Source organism: Agelaius tricolor, unplaced genomic scaffold, assembly GCF_023055355.1.
Source record: "Agelaius tricolor isolate 1412-34295 unplaced genomic scaffold, bAgeTri1.0.p SCAF_3, whole genome shotgun sequence".
NCBI lineage: Eukaryota > Metazoa > Chordata > Aves > Passeriformes > Icteridae > Agelaius > Agelaius tricolor.
Window position 1 is genome coordinate 27776888 of NW_027269263.1, and position 21080 is coordinate 27797967.

A 21080-nucleotide genomic window follows, 5' to 3' on the forward strand; every position below is an offset into this window, starting at 1 on the left:
TCTAGCTGATTTCTGAGTACTTACAGGAGGTTTTTTTGCATGCTTTCAGCTCATCAGAGAAAGCCAAGGTCAGTAGCATATCATGCACTAGAGCAAGGAAATTAATCTTACTCTATACTAGACTATTTCTGGAGTAAGGAGACCAGACTTACTTAATTTAAAATGTACCTTTAGTGACGGATATTAAATATACTAAAACAAATGGTACAACTGAGTAATTGCCTTAGCAATTAGTAATTGCAAAATACTGGTACCTCAGAGATCACAGTTTGAGAGCTGCTACTACATTACATTTATTTTAGAAGGTGCTAATATATACCTTGAATTCAAAGTACTAAGGAAATGAACTAAAAAGATGAATAAGATCCCTTGATTCATAACAAAATTTTCATACTTCCAGTTTTAACATTTTTCTTTTTGTTTGAGTTTATAACTATATTACTTGTTATTTACAGCTCATGATTGAAACAACTGTGTTCTTTTCTTTGTAAGCTTCAACTTTCTTTTCAGATGCAAAAAGGAAATTCATTTTGATTTACACTCACAAAAATTTGTAACAGCTTTCAGCGACAGTATTTTTTTTTTTTTACTAAGGACATTTTTTTTATCCTTTCCACTATTTGCAGCAAAATGTGGAGTGCCCCTGTTCCTAAGAGTCAGGAATTTGATCCTACCCTCCTTGTGCGATGCAACAGCAAAAAAGTCAATCAGATAGCTGAGTCACAGCTATGTGGAAATGCACAACTCCCACTAGAACAGCATCTAGAATTTTACTGAATCATCAGATGCAGGTATGAAAAGTGGATTTTAAAACTCTTTTGATATTCATCCTTTCATTTAGCATAGTTGATTTAAAGCTAACTTATCCCTGGCTGCTCATATATTGCACCAGCCCACTCACACCAAAGTATTCACATCTGCCTAGGTGTGAGAACTTTGCAACTTCTGCTAGTTATGAAACATATATAATTTCTATATGTCCCCATCCCAGGTAAAATATAAGTAGCCCATGCAACTTTTTAAAATTGGTAGAATTTTTTCCCAAATTCATGGCATGTGACATGTCATGACAAGATTCCTTTGGTTATAAGACTCTAATCTCACCAATACAATTTTATCTTCCAATAGTTTACCATGGACTGTGGCTGACTGTGTGGCCAGGGTGTCACTTCAGTCTCAAGGACTGGTCTGTGTGGCCACAGACACGTACAGAAACCACATTGATTGGCCCTTTTGGTCAAATTTGGTTAGATCAGTCAATTACCCTCAGCAACTGTCAAATTGTGCCCAACTAACACCCGTGGCCCGAGCTCTGGGTAACAAATACGTTGAATTTGTTACCATGCATTTCTTTCACCATATTAAGTACTACAGCTGGTTGGTGAGTCCAAGTGATAGGAGAGAGTAAATATCACTATGTATCACTGGGGAAGAGAAGTTGCCTTGACCTAGGATGGAATGTCAGCACTTTCTGAAATGTAAAATTCTTTAAGTTACCTTAGTTTGGGTAATCATCAGTCCTAAACCTTCATATTCTGTTGCTTAATGATTAAAACTTAAATGCTAATGTTTAAAAAAATCTGCTAAAAGTAATAGCTAGGTTAAATCACAAAGGAAAGCCTTCTTCATAGACTGGTTAGTCTCTTGAAAAGGGGAAGGAGGGAGAGGAAGGTTACAAGGCAGGGGCAGAATCACATTTCAGAGGTTTTCTGGAGAAGATGAACTTTTTGATAGACAGTTCTTGTGGAGAGATGAGGAGAATGAGGTCATCTGCTACAGGTAGTACTTGTGGCCAGAAAGGCAGAACCTTCACAGAGCATTTGGTGGAGGCTGGGAAATACAGGTCAATGGAGTGAGTAAATGAGATAATAGAGCCTCTGAAAGAATTCATCCTGCAATAGTTAACACTAGAGTGTTAGACCTGTTCTTTCCTTTCCAGATTAAAGCAGCTCAATTCACAGCAGATGATATATGTCAAGACAAACTATGTCTTGAAAATACTTTTACCAAAAAGAAGCATATGATCAACTGAGAGGAACCAAGAAAATTAGTTTACCTCTCATGATTTACTGCTTTTTTTTTTTCTGGCTAGAGAAAGTAAACATAGGACAACAGCCTAGTGAGTTGTGTTGAGTATTCCTGAGCAATAATTAAACAGCCTAATAAAATTTTGGCTGATAAGTGTGGAGAAAAAAATACCCAAGTAATTTTTATTACAGTCTTGTTAGATTTCTTTTGGCTGCTTCCTGCCTCTTTCAAATTTCTTCTGTTTCCTTTAACAATAGGCTTTTAGCTTCAAACTTGCTGCCAAAATAGGCATTAAAAATCATGAGTTATTTATCTGTTCTGATGTACAGTCACTTTCCACAGATGCTCTGCAAATACCTAGACAGAGAGCCCAGACAGTATATGTTGGCATATTTTTTTTATCCCTTTGGAGAGGTGACCATCATTTAACTGTGCAGCCCAGTAACAGGACTCCAGTGGCATTTTCAGGATGTCTCATTTACCATGAACAGCAGGTGGCAACCATGCTCCCTGCTCTTAAAACTCCCCCTAAGATCCTACCTTCCTCATCCTCTGGAGGAACCAAATTTTTTCAGCAGTGTAGGCAAAATTGAATGGTAGGGAAGTTTGAAGGAAAGGACTTGAACCAATCCTGTGATGGAAAAGTAAGCATTAGAATGGCTGTTGATTGATATTTCTATTTCTGCTCTCCCCCTACCTTCTTAGGCTCACCCAAAGAGTTCTAGCCAAACCCAGTAGATGTGCTCTGCAGATGACTGTGCAGATCCCACCCTTCCTTCTGCTCTCTCCCACTGTGTAGTGACTTGCTACCTCAGGTGTAAGACAGGGAATGAGCTCCATCCAAAGAAGGCTACTGCCATTGAGGTCCAGCTGCCTAAGTTTTCTGTGCCCAGAACAGGTCCACAAAATGTCATGTGTATCATGGCACTATGGTTACAGACAATATGGAAGCTGACATGGTTCTCCACAGAAACTTGATACATTATTATATCTGCAGAATTGCATTCATCAAGATCCTATAAATCATTATTAAGAAAGACAATAGGTCTTTATTAATGACAGATGGGTGCATTGGGTGCATCCTCAGCCAGGACTCAGATTCTATCAATCTTAGTGGTACAGTTAATATGCTTGAGGGAAGAGAAGGATGACTTTTACAATCCACAGACATGGACCCATGCAAACATCATGAGGTTCCACAAGGTCAAGTGCAAGGTCCTGCAAATGGGTTGCAGCAATTCCCAAGTCTGTACACACTGGCTGATGACCTGGCTGAGAGCAGCCCTGCAAAGGGCTTGGGGCTACTGGATGATTGAAAAATAGCACATGAGCTGGCAACATGAGCTTGGAACAGAAAGACAACTGCCTTCTGGGCTGCAACAAAAGCAGCATGGGCAGCAGGTCAAGGGAGCTGATTCTGCCCCTCTACTCAACTCTGGTGACCCCACCTGGAGTGTTGCATCCAGCTCTGGGGTCTGCAGTACAAGAAACATGTGGCCTCTGTTAGCATTGCTCCAGAGGAGTGACACAAAAATAATCAAATGGCTGGAGCATGTCTCCTGTGAAGACAGGCTGAGAGAGTTAAGGCTGTTTCTCCTGGAGAAGAGAAGGCTCTGGGAAGACCTTGTTGCATTCTTTAAGTATATAAAGGTGCCTTATTAGAAACATGGAGAGATACTTTTACCAAGGTATGTAGTGACAGGACAAGGGACAATTGTTTTAAACTAAAAGGGGCTAGATTTAAATTGGATATAAGGAAGAATTTTTTACTGTGAGATTGTTGACACTATGGAACAGATTGCCAGCTATGGATTCCCTGTGGTTGCAAGTGCTTAAAGCCAGGTTGGATGGGATTTTGAGTAACCTGGGCTGGTGTCCTTGCCCGTGGCAGAGGGGTTGAAACTAGATGATCTTTAAAAGTCTATTCTAACCCAAAGAATTCTGTAATTCTGTGATGTTCTGGCATTGTAGTACCTCATGCATAGAGATAAACTGGAAAGTCATTGTTACAGCTGCAGCTTTTCTTCAGCTTGTTTACTACTGGCAAAAATTTGTCTTTAGCAAATGCGAAGCAAAGTATCCACATAACGGAATCCAGTGGGGTTTATCAGGTAGTTTCACAGAAATACAGAATCACAGACTCACAGAACTCTTAGGGTTGTAAGGCAGCTCTGGAGATCATCTAGTCCAAAACCCTAGGAAGGCAAGATCACATAGAGCAGGTGACACAGGAACGTGTCCATCTTTGTTTGATTGTCTCCAGAGAGGGAAACTCCACAACCTCACTGGGCAGCCTATTCCAATGCTCTGCCACCCTCAAAGTAAAGAACTTTGTCCTCATGTTGAGGGGAAACTTCTGGTAATTTAGTTTAAGGCCACTGCTCCTCACCCTATCACTGGGCACCACCAAAAAGAGTCTGGCACCAATCTCTTTGGCACCTGCCTTTGAAATATTTGTATGTATTGATAAGAACCCTTCTGTCTCCAGACTAAACAGGCCCAGCAGCCCCAGTTTCTCCATATAAGAAAGATTCTCCAGTCCCTTAATCACCTTTGCAGCCCACCACTGGACCCTCTCCAGTAGCTCCCTTTCTTTCTTGTCCTGAGAAGCCCAGAACTGGACACAGCACCAGGAGTGGCCTCACCAGGGCAGAGCAGAGGGGCAGGATCATCTCCCTCAGCCTGCTGGCCACGCTCTTGCCAGTGCACCCCAGGGTACCACTGACCCTGCTGGCTGCAAGGGCGCTGCTGGCTCGTGGTTAACTTTTGATCCACCTATAAGATAGCCACATCTGTGGTTCTCCTGGAGGTAAAGAAAAAAATCCTAAAATAGTGCTTGAAGTATAGCAGCCTATTGTTATTCTCAGTGTATTATTACATTTTCCTGTGCATCATTTAATAAACCTCTTTGGCCTACAATTTTCTGATGCTTTGAAAGAACTTATGAAATTAACAATGTTTCTGAGAATACTAGTAACACTGGAAATGGTTCTGAAGTATCTAGAAGGGCAACTAGATGTTCTTTAGTTATTCCTCAGTAAGGGGTACGGTTAAAGTGTAGTGCTGTACATTATCTTAGGTCTTGGGCAAACACAATTTTTTTATTAAGTTCAGAGGCCAATGACACTGGATTTATGTTCTTAAGGTGATAGCCTAGGAATAGACAAAGAAGCCAAGAAATGTCTATTTAATAGATATGTGGAATGTCATATGATGTAATGTCTCTTGCTAGACAGAAAACCCAGAACCTTTTATTTCATCCATCATGCACTCTCAACCTTGCCTGAATTTTAGTTATATCATATGGTGCGATAAAATGTGTCACTTTTTTTTTTTTCAAAAGTCTTGTGCAATGTCTTGCAAAAGAAGTTACTGTAGGAATTTGCCCTAAAGGCAACCAGCAACCACCACTTTAGACCAGCAAAAAATTGCTATTGATCCCTACTGAGCTTACACCTAAGGACATCAGAGGGAACACCACTGCTGAGGTACTGTATTTTCATATGGTCTAGAGTTTGTCCTTATTTCTTTTGACCCATTTGACATTGGTTAGATGATCAGAATTCTTAACTGTTTTAAACTGAATTAAGTCAATTATTATCTGAAACACTTAATGACCCTTGAAGAAAAAGGCAGTAAGTGCAGCCTGTGTTGTGGTAACAGATATTTTTCAGCTCTTTACCAAGACAAGGGATACAAAACCAGTTTTTCAGCTCATTTACCTAGTGAATAAGCATTTTTGTGATCTAGTGCATTTTTCCACAGCTCTGTTCTGCAATACTTTGTCACAATACACACTTTTATCTTAAGAACAGGCACCAGAGCCTCTCAGAAGGACAAAGTAGAGTTCAACTGTAAAAATGTTTGGCTACATAAAGCAATGGCTTTCCATTTCAACATTTAATTCCAAATTACACCATAAAAGATATTTACATTAAAAAATGGTAGGTATTAGCTAAATATATAAAAAATTATACAGTTTAGGATCACATTTCCTTCTTGAATGGGAAGATCCCATAACATATTGGGATCAGAGTTATAATTTTATTAGTTCTCTCAGCGTTAATGTGTGGTCTGATGTGAAATACTTACACAGCAGCAGACAAAATAGAGACATTTCTCACTTTGCTCCAGTTAAAATATTGCCAAATATATTGCTTTTATTTAGGATGTAATAACTATTGGAGACATCAACCAGCTCAGGACTCCACTGTATGGGGGATTATTCAAGCCATGCAGCTGAATTAGAATTAGCTTTATCTAGTTTCCACTGTCTGAAAGATGGACAAGAGATGTACAGTCCTCATGTATACACCCTCTGCAGTGAAGAGAGAGAGCAAGAGAAAAAATAGGTTTAATTAATTCCATCTGTCTAAGGCATATGTTATGAAGGGATTGAGTCATTATTTGAAGGTGTCTGTTTATATCTGCCAGCTACAGGGAAAGCCTGAACAACTACCTAAGTCTAATTTTATATTAATTTTTAGTTATCTAGATTATAAAGATAAATCACTTTCTAAATTACAATTTTTATTCAATTTTTATTAAAACAAATAGATGGAGAAAATGGATGATGAGAAAAGTGGAAACCAACAGTAGCAGCAGTCAAAAAAAATATTTATAGGCCTGAAGCTAAAGCATGAAGTATATTATTAATACACGAGCAGTATTATCTACTGAAGGCACTTTTTTCTTCATTAAAATACATTACTTGATTTCCTGCATCTGATGGAAAGTACACAACTGCTTTGAATAGTCAAATAAACTTATCTAACTTTTTTTTTTTTTTAACCTACCTTCCTCATAACTTCTTTCCTTCTCACAGAAGTTCCTGGTATGTGTGGGTCTCCTTTCCTCTCCTGTTTGGATTCTTGGTGAAGCTTATTCAGCCTTTTGGAGCTCAAGTTTTTGGGGCCCCAGTTCCTCAGAGAGAAGTGCTGGAATGATTCCTTATGGTCCATATGCTCCTAAGTTGCCACAATAGTCAAAAGATGGCTGACCCTGCCACAGGTCCAGGCTGCTTCCCAACTGTCACTAGTATTGAGGGATTTCTTGGTCTTCAATAACGTAAATTAAAATCAGTTCCATGGTTTCAGTGGAAAACTTGAAAAAAATTAACTAATTTGTTCCTTACTCCAGGCATCTCATGTGCACTCTCTTGTTATTAACTGAACAATTCTGAAGAACTATAAAATTTGGAGGTTGGCTTTTCTAGGGAACGTATTAAAGAGCCTAATCTCACACTTAATTTGCAATCTATACTAATTTGTAGAGGAAAAAAAATAAAAAGACCACATCCCAATGTCAAAGTGTCACCCTCTAACATTTTATTTTTAAAAATAGAAACAAAAGCAAATACATGTAAAAGAAAACTAAGTCTGATATGGAATGCTTTGTTAGTACAAAGCATTGCCTGTCTCACTCTATTTGCATTTAAAGCTGCCAAGAATTTCAGTTACAGTTAATTCAGCTTTAAGCACATGGGAGCTTGTTTTGTTTTGTTTTTTCTTCTTCTTCTCCTCAGTAAGAACAACACAGGTTAAGGAAATGGAACATTTTAATCATTAGAATAACCCCAGAACTAAAAATTCTTGATTTGATAATATTTGATCATAAATACAAAGTTTAATGGAGAGATTCTATCCTTCACTAAAAGTGCTTCCATTTGGTGTGAACTCTTCATAGTGGACTCCTCTCTGATGCTATTCACACAGAAGGGCTGTTCACTGGCTGTTGCTACACCCCAGTAGCAGGACAGGGCCGTGACCATAACAGAGGAAGGAAAAAACAAAAAAGGTAGAAGAAGCAAAAAAATATAACAATTACAGCTTAAACTGAGAAGGAGCTGTAGTGTTGAAAGGTGTAACTTTCAAGCCCAGATTTTATTTCTAGTCGCATTTTCTGTATGTTTTTAAATATCTAAGAAATTAATATAATTGAAACATCCAGCTGTTGACCTATCAATATGCAAGTGCACATTATGCAGGAGAATAGTATTTTAGAAGAGTTTTTATCCCAACTCTTGGTATCTTTTCAGCAGAAACCAGTTGCCAAGATAAAGATACTGTCCCAAAAGGGCTGTTTCAAAATTGGTATTTATAACATTATCCGGTGGTTTTGTGATGGGATTAAATATCCACTGAGTACAAGGTCAAGTCTACAAAATAAATTGACTTGTGACCTACTTTGGATTTCAAATTGCTCCACCAAGGCTAGGTAATTCATTGCACATTGCATTTTACTTCTTAATCATACCTCTGTTGGAGGTTTATGGACTTTCTATACCAGTAACCCTTGAAATACAGTAGAAAAGAGGAAAGCAAACTGTAGGAGTCTGTTCCTTTCTACGTATCATAGTATCCACTTCTGATCAACTGGTCTCCAGAGCTGCAGTATTCAGAAAGGACTGAAGAGAGTTTGCAGAGCCCAGCTGATTTCACAATTTTAATTTTAAATCTATTTTCTTAAAATGATAGTTGTCAGGTTACCTCAGTCCTTTGATACCTTGCTGTAGAACCTAAATAAAACATCTTATGCATGCTCTCTGTTTTGAACATAGCTTGGGAGAAACTGTCCACAGATTTTAGCAGGGCTTTTGCAGGAACATACTGTACCAGATCTCCCAGATATTGTGAAACTAACAAGAGGCTTAAATGTCAAGCTTTGTAGATGACTGCCCCTTAGCCAGAAACAATGTTGCAGTTAAACCTTTTCCTCTAGGCATTCAGGGAATACAGGAATTGTCATTATGCTGACAAATGACATGCTTCGGGTCTATTACCACATGCAGAGATGGATAAAGTGTGAGTTATCTGCTGCCAAAACTTTTGTTGGAGTATTGAGCATAATAGTGAATATGCCACTGTTTGGTCTACATTTAGAATAATTGTCTCAGATAAGCAAATAGAATATGTTTAGATGGGCATAAATCTATTTGAAAGTTATATTGGTTAATGGTGTTTTTTGTTTTCATGGTTATTGTTTTTGTGGTATTGCACATCATCCCATCTCTCCCTAGAGAGACATGTAGTGACAATATACATTCCAAAACTGTTGGAAGGCTTTGTGCTAACAATTATGTTTCATTTAAGAAAATAACTGTGCAGAGCTGCATGCTTCTTCCCTAGGTTCAGGAATGCCTTTCAGTTCCAAGTAGATGCTTTTCAGACATCTACAGGGAAGTCCATTATTAGATGCACTCATTGAAAAGGAGGAATATTGAACTAATCCAGCATCATTGTACAAGATGGAACAGTGGGTCTAAAGAGAGAAAATACTGTTTTGTTTGCACAGCTGTTGGGGGAAGAGTTTGATGATGTTGAGCATGTTCCTATGCCTAGAAATGTTTTTGGTTCTATCACTTTTTGAGGATAATATCTTCAGACATTATGTTCTCATTCACATCTATGATATGGACACCAGAAGTTATTATTTACACCTGAAAATTATTTTTCCAGCTAGACAGTATAAGATAGTCTGCTGTACAGAAAAAAAACCAGACGAATACATCCTTTATGGATGAATCAAACCCTTCTCCATCCACATACTTTCCTTGATCTCCTGGGGAAAACTGGCCTCAGAGGTTCCTTATGTATTAATTTTTGCATTTCTTTTTAATGCCAGTCAATCTCTGCAGCTGCAGAAATGCACTAAGTCTACCAGAGACAAGGACTGAACAAAAGAAAAATGACTGGTCTTGATAAGAAAAAATATTCCATTTTTAGCAAGGTATTTTACCATACTAGTTTGTATCTGAGGTAATAGGGAGAAAGCAGTAGACAAGGAAAACTTAGGGGAGAGAAAATGAAGCAGGAATTACTGGCTGTGTGATTAAGGTAAATTTAGGAGTGGTGAATGCTCTAAAAGTTTTGTTTTGTTATTTGTATAAAATATGAAGAAGCAAATCTATGCATTGTATAATGGTGTGAAAATACAGATTAACTTCCCAATACTGCCTCAGTCACCTGTAATTTGACTTTGTTTTTTAATGAACATGAATTAGTCTTTCCACAAAGGTATAATTCACTCCATGGAACTGTTGTGTTGTCACCCAGTGCATTTAATACACACAATTCCCATTTTTATGGACTGCTTTGCTTTCTGCAGTCAGGTACCTTCAGTTGAGATTTAAAGCCGAACCTTGTTCAAATAGTGGTAAGGCAAAACACTCCTAAGAGAATAGAGAAGAAAAGTTTATTTAACTGGTGATGGTGTTTGGTTGCTTTTTCCTTTGGTGGGAATGTCTGTCTCAGACTTAAACCACACAGCTGGAGAAGACAGCCTCAGCCTCCAGCCCAGGCTGCCTGCATACAGAGACTGTAATTGTCAGCCAATGAAATACATGCTAAAGAAGCCAGAGATTTCATGACTTTCTGCTCAAGAGAGCCTGGGGCAGCCTCACTTAAGACTGTACAGCATGCGCAGAAGAGATCAGACAGTTCAGCCAAAGGCAAGCATTAGTATACTGGTTATACAAAATACACAGTATAGACTTAGAAGCTTTGTCTTATCCCTTCAGAGCAACGCCATTTTGTAGTGGTGAACATTAGCTAATTAGGGATATTAGCTCAGAGCTGGTAGAGAGTGGCACCAGGGTACTCTGCTCACTAGTAGTTGCTTACAGCCAATTTGTTCTCACAGACGAGCAACTGAACAGAGTGTTAAAGAAGGAAACTGAGAACACGTATTATCAGTGCAGATTATCTGGGACTAATTTAACACACAGAGTATAAGGCTTTCTGTGCTCACATTTAAGCCACAAGCATCTGGTCTTGGCCATATTTGGTCTACTACCGATGAATGGAGAAATTTGTCATCTGTGGATACCCTAACAGAACTAATATCTTCCAAATAAATGTCTGAGCAAAATAAACGACTAAGCCGAAGCTCTGTTCATTGCACTGCTCCAAAAATAGGTGTATATTAAAATAGAGTCAAGTGTTATACAAAGTGCCCTGGCAACAAGAACTAATATTGCAGTGAGTTGTAAGTCCCAGGAATGCAAAGAGAGTTGGGCAAACAAACTGAACTGCTCAGTTATAAACACGGGCTGCTGCTGCGAAGAAAGGCAACAACCATATTGAAACATGAGATAAACCTCAGCATGCTGCGAATCTAATGCACTACCTTCAGGCAAAATACTGCAGAGGAAATAAAAGCTTTGAAACTTTTAGACAAAGAAGATGGGTAATGTTGACTGGACCAGAGAGACACAGCTAATAGAGTTGGGACAACTTCCAGAATGTGACGGCACATAAGGATTTTCTGGTGACAAGGAGAAGGAGGAAGACTAAAAGCTGTGAGCATTTTAGTCTCTATGTTTGTTCTTGTCAGAGCCTTACTAGCTGTGCACTATAAAATATCACCTCTGATATGCTGTGGTTGCATATTAACCCCCTGCCTATTTCCCCAGCTGCATCTCTTCAGCATGTGTTCCAGTCATAAAAATAACTTAATACACTGATCTGATGAAAATATTTAGATAATAATACTGTCTAACAAATATTTCAGATGCTTCTTGATAAGATTATTTTTATTAGATTGAGAACAATTTCAATGGGGTTCACCCACAGTGTGCTTTTCATATGGATGCTGAGACTGAATACAGCAAAGGCAGTCAGAAATTTTACTTTGGAGACAAGCACAGCTACACTAATTTATTTCATGAGACGTGGTTTGTGGTAATGCACAGCCTCCTTTCTGGAGATATTAGGTTGGGTATTCTGAGTCCAGGAACACGTATTTACACAAGCATACTTTAAATCTGTTTTTTGTGGATGCTAGTTGTTATGAGTACCAGAATTTCTGGGAACCAAGTAGTTCTAGCTCTCCCCAATAAACTTGGGTTATCTGAACTATTAGTTAGGAAAGGCCAGTCTAAGACTCAGACTTTGGATGTAATAATTCTCATGAAGATCCCTGTGAACTGTGTGACTGTTGACCCAGCTGCAGATTTAAATACAGGTTTATCTTTAAAGTGTCAGTCTTTTCACATGACTGATTTTTCATAGTTTTACTATTCATAGTTACCAATAAAGCAAATAAATGGAAATTTGGCACAATAGGTGAATGATAAAATAAAATTGTTCACTTGTGTCTTGATCTAGAAAAATAAGGAAGAGATAGAAGTTACAAGAATTGCCAGATATGTACACACCCTTCTTTTTAGCAAAAATACACAGCTATTTTCATAAAAATGAGAATAATATAGGAAGACTTACCTATTTTCCCACTGAAGACATAAAAACATTAGTGCGAGTATAGAGCAATCCAAACATTAAGTTACAGACATGTTTTTTTTTCCTATAAAACGCAGCAAAAAAAGTTAGTCAATCATCAAGGTGATGATTTCACTAGTTTCTGGAAACTATATACCTGCTCCACACAAGAACAGTGAACTAAACAATAGTCTGGATACTAATATGTTTACATTTGCTACAATTTTCCCTCAGAAATTATTCCTCCCTTTCAGCTTCATTTCAATGTTTTTGTTTTCCTCATTGTAAGTGCTCAAGACCTACCCGTCATTCTTTGGCATCTGAAGTTCATTGGATCTATCTTCAAGCAAAGCATGATCTTTTTCTTCTCAGTTTTCAAGTAAGCTTCTCATTTTAACATGATCAATATGACTGAAAAAAAAACCAACAACCCTTATCTCAATTATCTCTATTACCTCTGTTCATACTCAAGGCTGTTTTACCTGCTTCTGAGCAGAAATGCTTTGAATACCTTTGCAATAAAGTCATACAGTCTTATATCATTGTCTCCACAAAGATAAAACCAGGAAGCAGATAATTAACATTTTCATTGTGATATGGTGCTGTATACTTTATTTCCATGCCTCAGAGGACCTTAATATTTACCACCATTTTTGTAACCTATGTAAGCTACAGAATTCTCAGAAAGAGCAGGGTAGGGTTTCTGCCACCTTTGTAAATAAATGTTTATTACCTTTGAGAAAAAAAAAAAAATCATTACACATTTTCTAATGTATAATTATTTATGCCTGATAATAAAAATACTCTTTCTGGGAACAAACCTCAGTTGCAATTATTATCAGTGTTGCCTACTTAAGAGAAAAAAGTTATCTACAAATCCTGAACTAGCTGCACAATCCTGTGTCCAAAAAGTACAGTAACTCCTGATTTTCTGAAGAATCTTGTTTGAAATTATATTACTTATAAGGTGGCCTTTATAGCTCTATTGACTGTGAAATCAGAAAAAGGGCTTCCTGGTCAAACTTGTGTGACATGAACCATATGACATTTCAGAGTAATTTAGGGCTGAACTGGATCACATGAATTTAGAAAAAGATTTTTTAAAGTTTTATATAAAATGACAGTATAATTAAAGATATTAATGATGAAGAAGTTGGCAGTGGTGGCAAAAAGTACATATGATATTTCTACAATCTCTCTTCCTGGTGTTAACCTATAGTCAGTGTTCTAACTTTGTTTAATAAATGAAAAAGCTCTCCTGTTGAATTTGTGATTGAGTCTTTCCCTCATTTGTAGCTAAGCAACACTACAGAGGCTGGCTTTCCATATACTGAATATTTACTCAACCTTTGATTATTTTGTGTGAGTGTTCTTGGAAACTTCTATGTACACACTTTAGTCTTGAAAATACAAGACCCAGTGCCTTCTTTTAGTCAAAGTCTCCCTAGAATGAGATGACAGCTTCAAATAATTTGATTTCATTATTCTTTGCAACACCAGTTGGGGACCCCACTTTTATATAAGACTAAGCTATGTTTGGTATAACACGTTCCTTCTCCTCAGAAAGTTTTGGACGTTTGCACTCATATGTGTAAACTTAAACCAACTCTAATTTCAGGGAATTTTTTCCAATTTCTGCTGAGAAGTCATATAGCAGTTGCAGTAATATTTTACATTTCTTTATCAAGGTCTGTGCTGATTAAGTAGTTTGTACACCTCTGCAGCAAAAACTGCCAGTCCTGAATTTCTTCAGGTAAGAAGAGGAAAAGCAGACAGTGCCTACTTTGGCCCTGTAGTACACCCTTCAGTACCTTAAGAAGAACTCAAACTGGCTGAAAAGCTAACTACTAAAGAAAGAGAGAAAAATATATTTAAAACATTTAATGAATAAATAAATCAATAGTTGTTCCAAAAATTATTTCTAATAAGAAAGGCAAATAAAGATAATTATTTTATAATGCATTGTGTATTTATAAGCACAGCCAGGCAGCTATTTTTTTCCAAAAACTAAGATCTAATAATGCTACCAAAAAAAACCAGCTCCTGTGCACTACATATCCCTCTAAGATGCAATGACAACAAACCATACCTCTTCATGCAGCTATTACTCTGATCAGACAGAAAAATATTAATTTAAATTAGACATATACATACAAACAAAAATGGAAAGGGTTACACTGGATATGAATATAGAAAATATTTGTAAGGTGAAATGGCTAATACTTCTTTCCATTCTGTCCTCCATTTCTTTTTCTTAAAATGAAAAATAGACCGTTGTTACCGAGGTCATGGTGTCTACAAGGATTAACAGAAATTTCCTAAGGTCATTTCTGTACTTTGCAAAAATATTAGTAACATTTAATTAATAGTCTCAGTGAAAATAGATTAAGTCGACCTCATTGAGTTTCTAGTCATCACTTCTTACATTGCTTCTGGCATCTTTGGGATTCTGTGTGAAGTTATCACAGACACATTTAACTGAGGCAATTAAATATTTCCAATAGAGAACACAAATCCATTTGCATTATTATCACCAAAAGAAACCTTATTTCAATAACATTTAACATAATTAAAATCTATGAATATATAGTGCAGATTATATAACGAGAGAAATAAAAGATTAAATATTAGAGTGATAATTCTGGTTGAATATATTCATTTTTTTAAAGTTGGCAAGTGACTCTATTTATTATTTGTGCTCGTTAAATATTTTTAGTGCACTGTTTGCATTGGATGTAGGTGTGAAGGATGTTGGCAATGAGGGAGCTGCAGCAGGTGACCTGAAAAACTGGGGGCTGCCCCATGCCACACATGGCTGGGTCCAGTCAGGTCCAAAATGGACTCTCCCCAGGGCACAGCTGATCCTGCCTGCCAGCTAAGCTGGTGGCACTTCTGAGAAAACACATTTAAGAAAGAAAAAAATACCTCACAGGCAGGGAGGACTGAGGAAGCAGATGTGTGAGAAGCAATCCTGCAAATCCCAATGTGTGAGAAGATGGAGTGGGAGGAGGTGCCCCGGGTGCTGGAGCAGGTTTGCCTGCTGGCAGCTGAATGGGCCATGGTGGAACAGGTATTTCCCTGCAGCCTACTGAGGACCCACATCGGAGCAGATGAATATGCCCTGAGGGAACACTGGCCTGCAGAGAGGAGCCCACACTGCCGAAGGCTTATCCTGAAGGACTGCAACCTGTGGAGGATTCATGCTGCAGAAGGGAAGAAGGTTAAGAATGAAGGAGCTGCAGAGAGGAAGGAACTGTTACGGGTTGACTGCAACCCCCATTGCCCATCCCTTTGCACTGCTCAGAGTGTAAAATATAAAACAGCAGGATGGTCTAGTTTTGGTCTTTGTACCTCACCTTCCTGCTGCAATTTTAATGGCCAAAAAATTAATTTTCCCTTTTAAGTCCAGGATGATAATGGGCAAGTGATCCTCTTATCTTTATCTCCACCTTTATCTTCACCTATTCTATCTTATTTTCTCCTTCATCCTGTCCAGTATGTTGACAATTAGGTGTCAGGAAGCCAGCCAAGCTCAAGCCAGCCCCCATTGTATATTATCTTCTGGGTACAATGGTTTTGATTAGTAGAGCTCAAGCTAGAGTTGCTAAAGGAAATTCCAGTGTGAAAGTTGCATTGAAATAAATACTCGTGGCATGGGTACATGAAATTAGAATGCAGAAACTGAAGAAGTAAGAAAATGGGGAAGAAGCCACATTAACCCATTTTAGGGTCCAGATTTCAGATGGTGAAATGTAGTGCTGTGGTTTTAATTTTTCCCATTTCTTTTGGAAATTAAGATTTCTTTTTCAGAACTTAACCAGCAAAACCAAAGTTTCACGAAGGGCAACATTTGTTGTAATTAAATAGGTACAGTAGTAATATCCACAAATAGGCAGTTTCTAGTCACTACTAAATACACATTGCACTGATTGACATACATATCAATACAAAATTGAATTTAAAACTTCATGAAAATTCATACTTATAAGAGGATAGGTACTTATATTCCTATTTTGTATGCAAATAATTAAATTAATAGCTTGTCAGTGTTTAATGAATTTTCAGAATTTGTATGATGAAACAAAATTTCTCTGCATGCAAACACAGTACAAACAGACAGCTTACAAAACACCACAACTGATAAGTTCTAAACAACTGAGTGAAGATATTAATTTAGATAAACCAAGCTTGTTGATTCAAAAAAATACTACATGGTAATTTACCTTATACACTTAGCTCTTCAGATCTTGTTTATAGTCATTTTAGCAACTGTGACATATTACTTCAGTTGGAGAAAAAAGTATGGTTTAACAAGAATATATATCAGATGCAGCCATGATGCTCACCTAAAAAGAACAGCATATTTCCAACACACTTTATTAAGCTGAATTACTGGTAAGGTTCTTAATTTTGGTTATAGTTGACTAGAAGATTTCCAGCTGTTTGGATTACTATTATTTTTCAAGTGCATGGGAATTTAGAAACAAGATCATGAAAAGCTAATATAAACAAGCATATAAATAATTCTTTTGGGAAACTGTGTAGTAAATTTGCTGAATTGGATTGCGCATATCAGATAACCTGAGCTGTGAATTTCTGAAGAACCAAAAAGTGGAGGAAGTGATTGATAATATAATGACAATGCTTTCCTTCACTGTTGGTAAGGAGTAAGAAAATTCCTTGGCAAAATCCAATACGTCTGATATATGCTACACTGAGTGCTGTTCTGATGAGAGCAATTATAAAGAAAATGTCTGCTGTAAAGTCATATACTGTGTAGGTAGCAGTTCACAGAATAATAATTTTTAACTGGGCACGGGCACCTTCACCCACAGCTTAAGTAAATTATACCACCTTAAAAAAACATCTTGTATTTGATAGCCATTTTTATTTGGAACTAATTTGGTAGGGAGGAAGTTAGCCTAGAAAATAAACATTTACAATCTTGGAGAAACTTATCTTCAAGAGAAGTGTTTGTACACTGTCTACAAAAGAACTACTGTCATTTTAGAAAACAAACACAGAAATACTTACCCAACTCCAGTATGGAAAGAGTATGACACATAGAAGGAATATTTGGAGTGAGTTTAAACACATCAGCTTGAAGTGCATTGATTCTTTTGTGTTGAAATGGAGTAAGTTTTAAACCGTTTCAAAATAATCCATAAACATCCACACAATTCAGGCCAACATTGAATGTGTTTTGGGCAACTAGGCCAACAACAGTTTTTAAAATACTCTTTCAATAAAGTACTTTCAGAAGAATGGAAGACTTACCTGTTGAGAAGTCTCAGAAAAGGGCGGGTACAAAAGTATGCAAATACAATGCTGCATTTATATGTAGCAGGTATACACTCACCAATCTGAGCACTCAGGCAACTCCACTGTCATTCAGGCATCACAAAGGACAGTGAGTAATTTACCTCCAACAAGTCTGCTTGCAACTGTGCTTCAGAGCCTAATGCTTCTTAAGGCTTGCCATGTGATCAGACTGAGGTTCTTAAATAAAGTGTACCAGAGGCAGCAAGCATAACACTGGTATTGCTTATCAAATATAGAGAGTAAAATATCCTGTTTCCTCAGGCAAATAGTTTTTTAGTCCCATCATATAGTCTTCCAGTAGTTACTGCCTTCTTTCACAGATTTAGCAAGCCCTTCTTAACTGGCTATTATCCATACATTAAGCATACAGTCAAATGCCAGCAATTTTTATCATTGTACATTCAGTTCACGTGCTAACCACAGAGCAGCAAATAACAAATTATTGAATCTCTTTGTATACATATATCATTGTGCAATGTCCTTTTCAAGGGTCATGTTTCAGGTCACAAATTTTGATTGCTATTCCCTGAATTAGCAGGATATTCACCTAGGAGCACTTAGTCATGTATAAATATTGAATAATTTTCAAGATAACATGTATTTCACTAATCTTGCTTCAATTTAGTGATATTACACATTTAATACAAATTCTTATGCTCTAAAATGCTTTTTAACATCTCAGTTCTCTTGATGCCCTCAATTTTATTTCTGTCTTCTATAATCAAATTTTGTCATACTTCAGCTTACGGACAATAGTAAAAAATCATACATGATTCCTCAGCATGACTGTGTTGGGTTGAGCCCAGCTGGACACCAGGTGCCTGCCCCCCAAAGCCTCTCTACCCCTGCCCTCCTCAGTGAGGTGGTGGAGAGAAATCTCAACCACAGGCTCCTGGCTCAACATAAGTACAGGGAGAGATCACTCACCCATTGCTGTCATGGGCAAAACAGCCTCGACTTGTGGAAATTAACTTAATTTTTTTCATTAGCAATTCAAAACAGGGTAATGAGAAATAAACCCAAATCTTATAATACTCTCTCCTCACCCCTCCCTTTCTCCTGGGCTTAGCCTTACTCCCAGTTTGCAATACCTCTTACAAGAAGTGCAGGAGGACCTACCCCTGACCTACCCCTCCTTCTTCCCTGACTTTGGTATCTGCAGGGTGCTCTCTCTCACATAGTCTGACTCCTCTCTCCAGTTGCTGTTTCCCAGAAGTTTTACCCCTTTGTAAACCTGTTATCCCAGAGGTGCTACCTCTCTTGCTGAGGAACTTGGCTAGGAGGGGAGCTGTATGTCGTTGGCTCTGTTGGGCATGGTGGGGAGCTTCTACCAGATTCTCGCAGAAGCCAGCCTTGTATTCTCCCAGTACCAAAAGCTGGTCATGCAAACCCAATACACAGGAGTTGTGTAGGGTAATGCATGCCCTAAGAAACTCTAAAAAAAAAGCAAGACTGTTTAAGTCTATAAAGTATATATTTTAGCTGTTTTCCAGTATTGTTGGTATACCGTATTTAATGCAATACAAGTTGTCCTAGAAAATTTAAGCAAATTTAAATCTGATCTTATTCATTAAGAAGCAAAAAATGTTCATAGCACAGCAAGATATTATTTTATTATAACCAAAGATTAATATTTAAGACTCCTTAAATTCATATTGGACAAGTGTAATCTATATGGATTTTTTTTGTTGTTATTTTACAGATTCCACATTGTAATAGTCATTTTAGTCTATGGAATGCACTGGTGATTATAACTGATCTAAAATAGTGCTCCCTCTTTCGATTTTAGTTTATTTAAATTTGCTGGGAAAACTGACTAGTAAAATTCCACCTTACCACTCTGAGAAGTATTTTTTGCACTCTCAGGCTTATCTGCTATTACTCTCTGTCATACTTAATTTACACATTTTTGCATTCACTTAAACTAAAACCACAAAGGGTTTTAGCTTTTATGCTTTTAGACTCACCATCTGACTTGAAGAGAAGCTTAATCTCATTACAAAACAATGGTAGGCAACAGCCACCTTTAAAGTAAATACTTTAAGGAACTCACTTTACAAAATAAAATTAATTATCCCTTAGTGAATAGGAAAGTTCAGTTGCAAGGAATTATTTTAAGATAAGATGATATGATCTTTCAAAATCGAACAAGCTAGAAAACACAAACATTCTCATACTTCTTTCAAAAAATCCTAGAGGGAGCACTAAAATCGATATTATTTGTTCTTTCAATCATTCAGCAAAATTATAGTTCTTAACTTGTCCACAAGACTAGCTTTTGTGCAATCAAGTCAGTATGTGCCAAATCTAACTTCCAGAAAACCCTGTCAGCTATTCATACATCAGCCTGCTTGATAAAGCAAGTACTATCAGTAACAGAGAAGGCACACCCTGAATATCTTGACAGGCAACAGGCACAGCATTTACAGCTTTGCTATTTGGTAAGCTTATTCTAGCATTTAGCAACCAGTATCGAAACATGATAGAAAGCTGCTTTAACTGGCAATGGAACAGTAAAGTGCACTCCTTCTACAAACAACACAGATCAACATCATCTTAATGAATGGACCATATGAACCTGTTACCTTGAATCATATTAAATTGACTTTGAGGCTATGAAAGACTTTTTTGCTCATCTTTAATGTGTTCCATGCCACAAGTTGTGAGGATTATCCGAGTCAGTTACTGCATCCTGTCAAAAAGCTACAGATGAACTATAGCATCTCTCTTTCTATGACATGCAAACTCAGTTTAAAGTTTCAAGTGAAGAAAAGAGCTACAAAATAACTTGGTAAACCTTTCCATTGACAAATTATTGTCAGTACTGACATTTGTTGATTATTTTATTCCATTCTTGATTTTAAATATTTGATTGGCTGTTGGAATGAAGAGTATGAAGAGATTTATTATTTATGATTAAGAGGTTATCTTCAGTAAAGCCTGTACTGTCATGTCATTTTTCTGTCTTCTCTAATAGGAGATAAAACTTGCATTAGCTTAGAATTGTCCTGCCTTTTTCTAAAGTTTTGAGTTTTCAACTTCCTCTTTGAACTAGTAATTCCCTAATTTGCTGCAGTATTCCAGTGACACAATGCCAAAGGGAGTGATATAAAATAGTCTTGCTTCTCTTTGCAACAAATTTCATGATTTTTGTATCCAGCAGCTGCCTGAGCTGCCTGAGCTCTTCTCATGAGTATGTGCTTTCACTGTGACACAGAATCAGTGTAAGCCTCTGCATTGGTTGACTATATTCTCCTCATACCTCTAGGACGTGACCTTTTTCATCAAGAAGCACAACCTCATACTTGGTTTAAATCATTTAACAACCTGGATGCCATCAAAACACAAATGTTTTGATAGCATCCTGGTTGTTAAATGATTTAAATTCTTATATAGCATTGATTTGTCTTCAAGTGTTTCATTTGTAAGTGTTTACCATTGTCATGCTTATAGCTCTGTCAGTGGTAATTTCACACCACATATATGATAAAATATGTTGAATGTGTTGAACTA